The 8554-nt window shown below is 49.6% G+C and overlaps 1 protein-coding gene across 8 annotated transcripts in view; it reads left to right on the top strand.

The window, feature by feature from the left end:
• The first annotated feature begins 1223 nt into the window (after window positions 1–1223).
• The window catches only part of SGMS1 (sphingomyelin synthase 1), a 264875-nt gene continuing 257544 nt past the window's right edge, over window positions 1224–8554 (top strand). For 7 of the 8 annotated variants that reach the window (XM_031461324.2, XM_031461328.2, XM_064488184.1 and 4 more), the window contains exon 1: window positions 2411–2549. The gene's annotated coding sequence lies outside the window, so the exon portion shown is untranslated. Of the gene's footprint in view, window positions 1516–2410; window positions 2550–8554 lie in introns of those variants that run through there. The other variant, XM_031461322.2, reaches the window with a different exon arrangement.

Raw genomic sequence — 8554 nt, 5'->3', positions numbered from 1 at the left:
ATAAAATTAGAAAAAAATTACAAGCACCCTAGAAAAAACACTTATAAATAGAGAACTGCTAATATTTTACAAAATTTAATTCAGTTTTACATTTGGGGGTGGGGCACTTTAAAGTAAATTAGACTCCTTGACCTAAGTCTATAGCAGATGCTTGCTTGAACCTCATTTTCTGGAAGTCCAAAGTCTGGCCATTCTGCATAAACAATACTTCAGAGCAGTTTTCTGGCACTCCCTTCGTTTGAAAAAATGTACATCACGAGAAAGCAAGTCTTCTCTTTCACCTCTTAGGTGTAAACTGATGAAACTACTCAGTAGGGTTATGACTCAAAGAGCTTTGCCCTCTGTATACTCAAAACATGTAGTTGAACTGAATTTCAGTTGTTATTTTAAAGGCACACGTGACAAATGCACTTAGTCTCCCTGAAAGCAGTATAGTGTTGTAGGGGTGAAAAAGTCAGAAAGGCCGAAGTGGAAGGCGCGATAAAAAGCCCGCACTGGGGCAGACTGTCTTGGTTTGAATTCCCGACAGTTCAGGGTCTTTTGGGATAAAGTGTCAATGCCTCATTTATAAAGTGAGCTGCCCTAAGGCCTAGTTCAAATAAGGAAGTAAAATGTTCACCAGAACCAGCTGGAGTGCTTATTAATGAAGTGGGAGGACGCCCCGCCTCTCCCAGTAGGGTTTCCGATTCTGTAGGTCTAGAATTTTTTTGCATTTCTAACAAATTCTCTGGTGATGGTGACGCGGCTGGTCCTAAGGCCACAGGGACTGCAAGTGGTTCGTGGCACAGGAGCTTAATAAATGTTCACTATTAACATAACCATCTAAGCTGTCCACCAGCAGGGGCCACACCTTAGGGAAGAGCGACGGCCTCTGTCCAGATGTTCCTGCCAATACATCACGCCTCCTCTGCACGGAACAGATTAGCACAGAGAGGCAGCTGGAGCAGCGGTGTTACTGCCTAACGGAAGGGGACCCCTGTCTCTAACTTCCGCCTCTGGGGAAAAGCAGAGGCCATCCATCCCCGGAATCCTGCCGTCTCAATTTCCCAGCCGTTCGTTTTGAGCCCAGGCAGGAGCCTGTCCTCCCAGCAAACCCAGGGCCAGCGCAGCGATTCCCCGGGGCGGAGCGGAGGCAGGTGCGGAGAGGGGGCTGGAGCCCTGTGGGAAGGCGTGGCGAGGAGCAGAGCACTCTGCTCCAGTCCCGCCAGCTCGCAAGTCCGTTCCGATCGGCCGCGGACCGATGACCGGGCGGAAGATGGCTGCCTGGAGCTCCACGGACAGTCACGTGTCACCGCGATACAGTCGCACGCCCCCTCCCCCGCTCAGTGAGTCCCGGACCCCGCGGGACGCGCAGCCCCAGGCTGCCTCTCCGCCTCCGGAGTACCGAGCGGGATGGCCAGAGAGGGGGCGCCCCGCAGCCGAAGGCCAGTTCTCTCCGCCATTGGCCCCTAACGCGGGCGCAGGAATCGGGCTCAGAGAGCGGAGAAAAACCATCCTCCCGGCGACCCGCACCAGGTCAGCCTACTGGGCATGCGCAGTACTCCCGCCCGGGCGGGCCCGCTCTCCAGGTTTTTCCCGCAACTCAGCGGGGCCCGCGGGAGGTGGGGCCGGGATGGGCCGGGCCGGGGTGGGGCGGCCCTGACACGGCTTGAGTCGTCCCTGTTCAGACTGGAGCTATTCGGGCCTTCCTATCCCTGACCGGCTTCGGCTGGGTCGCCGCGGCGGTTTCATTGATTTTAGGGTGGGAACCTGTGGACGGAGGTTTAAAAATGGGTTGTAGAGTCTGAGGTCCGCCTTTTTTTAAATGAATGCTCAATTACGACTTAATCCCAAGTGTCGCACTCCTAGCCTTGGTGGGGAAAAGAATCCTTGGGTAGCTCGCAAACTCGTGCCCCTGAGCCCGGTCTCCAGAAGGCCGTTTGTGTTTCCTGTACTGACCAGCTCAACTCTTAAACTCTCTGGCTCTGCCCCAAGTGCCATACTGCTGCTGACGGTAAAACTCGGCTCCCGTCCCGCCTCACTAAACAGCTCCCTAAAAATGTGCAAGTGGGCCTTTCTCGTCGTTGGGGAAAATGCCTGCCTCTCGAGCTTCTAATTACTTGGAAGTAAAATAACAGGGGCCAAGCGCCAGTTGCCCCTAGGTGCGCAGTCTGGCCCGGCTCCCGCCGGGTCGCGGACAGAGCCCCCGCGGACCCCGCCCGCCCTGCCGGCCCTCCCGGCCGCCGCGAACACCCGGAGGAGCGGATTCCCGTTGCGCGGGAAGCTGGGCCGGCTCGAGTAGCGGACTGGGCATGCTCGGCAGCCCGAGAGGCTCGCGTTGGCAAGTCGGAAGCGTTCGCACCAGCTAGGCAGCGGCCAGGGCAGCGGCGGCTGGCAGGAAGGGAGCGGGAAGGGTCGGTCCGGGAAGGCTGCTCTGCCCTGGCGCCCGGCAAGAGGGCCAGAGAGGTTAATCTGGGTGCGGATCCCCGACGCTGCCCTGCCCCGGATTTCGTTCTGCGGCTGGGGGCTCGGCGAGCGGAATTCCGGCGGCTGCCGCGACTCCGATGCAAGTGAGTCCGTGGGGCGGCGGGAGAGAGCCGATCTCGGGGGTGCCAATCGGTCACCCGCCTCAAGGGCCTGCCCTGCCGCCGGGAGCGGTGTGCTGGCACCTCCAGGGCGAGGGGGCGTGAGCTCAGCCCGCGCAGAGAGGCGCGCGTACCTGGCGGGCACTCCCGCCGCGCCTCCGCTCCCGGGGGGTGGGCGCGAGGGGCGGTGCGGCGGCTGGGCTCGGGGCTCCGAGGGGGCGGCCCGCCCGCGGGGCTCCCGGACCAACTTGGGGCGGAGAGAAAGACGGGGGCGTCAGCGGGAACCTTTTCAAAGGTGCTGCGTGCAGGCTGGAAGGCTGCCTAGAGTCAGTTTGGGGCGAGCAGACGGTGGCGGGGTCGAAGAGCCGCCAGGCGGGGAGCCTTAGGGCAGTGGCTCAGCGGGGATCTGGACACCCGCAGGGTACGACCCCAAATCACGGCCCTACCCCCACGGCTCGGGTGGTGGCGTGACAGTTGGTGCCTCTGAGTTGGATCGCAGCCGGCCAGTCTCCCTGGGTTTCGGGATCTCCCCGTCCCCCGTCACGGCTCCCCGATGTCCCCAGACAACGTAACAGGTGGGACCCCTTTCCCTGAGGAGTGAGCTCCACTCCCCAGGCCGCATAACAGCCTCCAGGTTCGGGGGAAGCTCTGAGACCCCGCGGGGCTGCCCCCACCGGGTGAGGGTGTTAAGGGGTAAGGCCTGGAGGAGCCATCGGCGCATCCCGGAACTGGACATTCTCTCCCGGACACGGGTGTTCCTGAGTGAGGGGTCTCCGCGATTCCGAGGCGACTTTTCAAGGGCAGAGCAGCGACACCAGCGGCTGTTTCTCCCACCGTCTTAACCGAGACTTCGGCTTTCGGCTTCTTTTGGTGGGTTGGGTAGGGTGCCCTGGTCCAGCTAACGGATTCAGTCAGGCGCGTTATGGTTAAAGCCTTTTCTTCTTGAGAGTCGCGAGTAAAAATCGGGATGAGGGTTGCCATGGCCGGAGAGAGTGAAGGGAATCCTTGCAGGTGCTCCTCCAGTGTTTCTTTTCACCTTAAGACAGTACAGACTTGAGCGGTACAAGCTTACGAAACCAACACTGAAGGCTTGCTTTCCGAAAAGGAAGTTTATTTTCTACGTTATGGGGCCTGCTTACTATTCTGGCACCCTGGATATTTACCTTTCTGGACCTTTAAAACTGTTTGGACAGGTTATTTTGCTTGTAGGTTTGGGGGCGTTTCTGGTTGGCTGCCTGGGTGTGGAAGCCGCAAGTGCCTGTCACGGTGCGCTGTGAACGCCCCACGCTTCCTGGCACTGGGGGCTGAGCATTATGGGGACTGAGTGGGCCGAAAGAGGAGTGGGACTGGTGACGTAGCAACGCGAGGGGAGTTGCATAGGGCTGCCCAGACACCACGGGGTGGGGTTGGTTGGCTGTTCTGACCTGTGCGTGCTGAAGGGGAGAGGGCTAGGCGTTTCATTGGTTCGGGGCGTTAAGATGTTAACCAGAGAAGCCAGGCGGGGTTTGGGTCCCCGTCTGGTCAGTGCTCCAAGGGAAGCCCAGGGATGTTTGGTGATTCAGCAGGTGGCAGCCTTCCAGCTCTGGAGCCATACCTTGGCCAAGCCAGCCAGCAAGCCAGCGGCAGCAGCTTGTGCCTGCTGTGGGAGGCGCCAGCTTCGGGGGAACCTCCAGGAGATTCTTCTGCCTGTAGCAGCTCACTTTCCTTATCTTGCTTTCTCTTTATGGCTGGAGGCCATGGTCTTTTGGGTTTCTTCACTACCTCTCTTAAACTATGTAGCATATTTTTTAATATCTCCAGTTCTCTGACCCACTGGATAGCAGGAAGTGGCAGCTGCCACCATGCACAGTTTAAGTAATTATTCTGCAGAAAAATGATACCAGTATGTAAAGCAGAGAAATAGTCTTTTTTTTTTCCTATTTCTGCTTCAGAGACTAGAAATTTACATTTTTAGTAGACTAGGTTGTATTTCTGTAACTCTTCAGTGCTGGTAGTGAGCTATTTCAAATATCAGAAAGCATTAAAAAAATTCAAGGGATGGATAAATGACATTGAAGGGACACAGTTATGAAAACAATGTCTCATTCGTTGGAGGATCTGCAGCATCTTGTGCAGTGTTTAACTTGTAAATATTCAATAAATGTTTGTTCACCTGAAATTTAAAGAAATTTTCATAACAGAAGCTTGTTGGTAAGTTTTGACACTTAAGGAACTTTGTATGTTTTCATAAGTCAAAATTGTGTAGGATGACCATAGACATTCAATTTTAGTTTGAAAATGCAATCCTTTTACTTTTCTCCTGTCCCTTAATTTTCAAATTGTAGCAGATCCTGCACTTTAACTGAAAAAAAAAAAATAGATGTATTTTGCTAACATATCTCATGAAAATCCAAATAGGTGTGTTTTGCTAACATGTCTCATGAAAATCCAGAAGACTCCTACATATAACCGTTACAAATTCTTTTAAAACTAAAAAGTGCTGTGACTGCATATCAAATACGCTTTATTTACAAAACTTCATTTTATACAAAGCATTTCAGGAAGATTAGAGAACTAAGCCTTTATCAGCCAATGAAAAGTGCTGCTGTAGAAAAGGCAAACCAGTGTTTTGGAAATAAAAATTCTGACTTGTTTGCACAGGGGGATAATCTGCCCAGTGCTGGGTCTTTGAAGGAGGTGTAAGTGTTTGTCCAGCTCATTCTTCTGCATTTTACTTATGCAATTCTGTTCCTCCCTCCAGTTGTTAAGCTGTTTCTTCTTTCCCTAAAGGCATACTTTGCTGGCATGGCCTTGCTTACTTAAAGCTGTTGCATTTTCTCTCATAAATTCAGTTAGTGGTGATTTTTATTTTTTTCACTGTCCCGTACACTTTCCAGCTGCTTAGTATGATAAACTGTTCGATGGTCCTTGGAAAAAGCTGTGGCCAGCGTGACCTTGTGGGGGCATGACAGGTTATAGATGGCTTTTTCTTTGCCTTTTTTGGTTGGTACCTGTAGCCACAGCCATCTCATCTGGAAGAACTGTGAAGGCATGCCTGGTCTTAAAGATTTTGGCCTTTTTCTTAAGGCTCTTGGTCAGGAATATAAATGGTCATTTATTGTCTCCTACCACATTCCAAGAATTTTGGCTATAAAGTGTGTCATTTTAATAATCTGCCCAATCCCCAGAGGACTGTGTTTCACATCAGTCCATTTGGATGTGGGAGCTAGGAACCGGCATTGGGTGTGGGGGAGGGGAGGGTGAAGAAGGGAAGAGAAGGGCAGGTGGGGCCGGGAAGATAGCTTGATTTTGTAACTGTGACTTCTGGTTTCAGTAAGATAGAATTGAATGGTTGATCAACAAGTGTGGCTCAATCTCAGCTGAAGTGCTCTGCTCCCCTCCGTAGTCCTCTCCCCCTCCACAGATAAACACACCACACACACCCCCCCACACACATCCAGAGAGTCGCCCACAAGTCCACAGACACGTACACACACAGTCACACACTGAAAAGAGTCACAGGTACAGATGTAGACACCTCTACCCTTTGTGAAAAGCCAGGCATCCCCACTACTTTTTAAATCCTAATATATCACACAGGGAAAATCTAGGCCTCAGCAGCAAGTTGAGTTCTGGGGGCCTGAAATCACCCCAAGTTTGTATTTCAGAAAGACTCCTCTTCCCTGTCTCAGCAGCAGACTGTGTAAATGCAGGTGAGTGGGCCTTTAGAGACTCAGGGACTTGACAGACTTCGGTGGGTTTCAATGGTTTCAGTGGTAACTTCCAGAAATTCTTACTTTTGATAGAGCCCAAAGCCATTAAATTTTGCCTTTTGCACATTAGGAGTCTTAAGACATTCTTCCTTACCCCAAGATTACAAATGTAATCTATATTTTATTCTATCAGCTTCCTACTTTTACCCTTCACAATGAGGACTTGAATCTGCTTGAGGTTCATTTTAATGGCATAAAGAAGGAACCCAGTGTTATTTTTTCCTTTCCATTTTGTGAGCCAGTTTTCTCAGAATCATTAAACAGTGTATTCTTTCCCTGAGATTTTAGGGGTAAATGTGTAGCCACCTCTATTATACATGCATGAGTCTATTTTTTCTATGTTATTAATAGTTATAATTTCTGTATGGTCAGCTCCATCCGTACATTTGAAGTGTACGATTGGATGAATTTTGCCAGATGTGCATACTTGTGAAACCACCACAATCAAGATCCAGAGCTTTTCCTTCTCTCTAAAATTTCCCATGGGCCCCTTTACCTTCCATCCCTCCCATGGTGCCCGGGCTCAAGCAGCCACTGGTCTACTCTCTGCCACAAATAGATTAGTTTGTGTTTTCAGATTTTGAGGTTCTTCACAGGGTTCAAGTTCTCTGTTCTGTTCCAGTCACCTGTCTGTTTCTATGCCAAATTATTTTTATTATTATAGCTCTGCATTGTGTCTTATATGGCAGGATGAGCCCCTTCCTTGCTCTTCTTTTTCAGGACTTGGTAATTTGTGGACCTTTTTTCTTCCATATACATTTTGGAGTGCTTGTCAAGTTCTCAACAAAGTCTTGGAAATGTGATTAGTGTTACATTGAATGTGTAGCCTAAAATGGGGAGGACTGACACCTCTTCCATCTTAATTTTGTAATTCTACCCGTGAACATGGTTGTCCTTTCTTTTTATAATGACTTTAAAAATTTTCTGTCACTTTTTTTTTTTTTTTTTTTTTACAAAACTAATGTGTTGTTTTGAGGAGAATTTGAATCAGGGCTCCTCATTCTGAACCTTATAGGAAGGCAGAGTGTAGAGGCTTTGGGGACAGATCTTGTTTCAGTCTCTGTTCTCTTTTCACTGGCCTTGAGTGACTCAGGGCAGACTCTCTCCTTTCGTAGCCCGTTTCCTCCTTCCTCAGGCTGGATCCCATAGCCTCCCCTTTAAGGCATTTGAGCTGCAGAGGGCTTTAAAGAGATAGTGTGGGAGAGGCAGGGAGTTCAAATCTTGAAACAGAGTTGCTGCTCACTGAATGTTGGTGTAACATGTCCCCTAATGCTGGCTTTAAATAGCATAAACTTTATACTTTTATTCTGCTTCATAGCAAAGAAATGTCAGAAGAGCAAAGTGAATAAGCCAACCAATTAACTGTAATATTCTCCAAGTCTACACATGCATGTCCATGCGTCTGCCTAGTTTTGTGGGGTTTCACAGTAAGTATGGATCTTTCCAAAGAATTTTACAGCCCAGTAGAGTAGAAAAGACCAACGTACAAAAAACAGTTAGAGAATTATGTGTGACAGATGGTTTATAATTAGGGATTCAGTGAGGTGGTGCCAGGGGAGTTATGAGTAGAGAAGTTTCGACTCAACTTGAGTAGAAGTAGATTGGGGGTAGTGAAGAGGCCAGAAAAACCCAGTATAATTAGCATTTCTGTCCAGGGCCTTGAACCCCATGATAGTGGAATTTGTACCTAAATTTAAGTGTCTTAAAAATCATTGCTTTGGAATCAGTGATAACAAGTGGCTGGTAGATGCCTAGGTAACTAGTAACTCTGTCACATGGAACAGTGGTTAAATTGTGCCATACACCAGAAATTGACACACTGTAACTGACTGTACTTCAATTGAAAAATTAAAAATTGAAAAAAAAAAGAAAATAGTGGTTGAGAGCACTGACAGTGGAGCTAGAGTTCCTGGGTTCAGGTCTTGGCTTACTATTCAGGAGCTGTGGGACTTTAGGCAAGTTCTGTAAACCTTCTTTGCCTCAGTTTCCCTAACCAATATCGGTGGGTGTCATAACAGCAGGTACCTCACAGCTTGTGAAGACTATAAATTAACCTTTGTCAGCTGTTTAGTTTCTGGCACAAGGTAATCACAATATAAATGTTAGCTGTTCTTACGACTACTTATATTAATGTTTATTGTGTTTCTTCTCTGTCTATCTCCCTTGAGCTATGTGAAACCTTATGCCACAGAGTTGGATGGCTTTTGTCCAGAAAGACCTGTTGGAGGCACAGTCATG

Source organism: Camelus dromedarius, chromosome 8 (genome assembly GCF_036321535.1).
Source record: "Camelus dromedarius isolate mCamDro1 chromosome 8, mCamDro1.pat, whole genome shotgun sequence".
In the NCBI taxonomy this organism is placed as follows: Eukaryota; Metazoa; Chordata; class Mammalia; order Artiodactyla; family Camelidae; genus Camelus; species Camelus dromedarius.
Note: the sequence above shows the minus strand (reverse complement) of the source record. Positions and strands in the feature narration are given on the sequence as shown.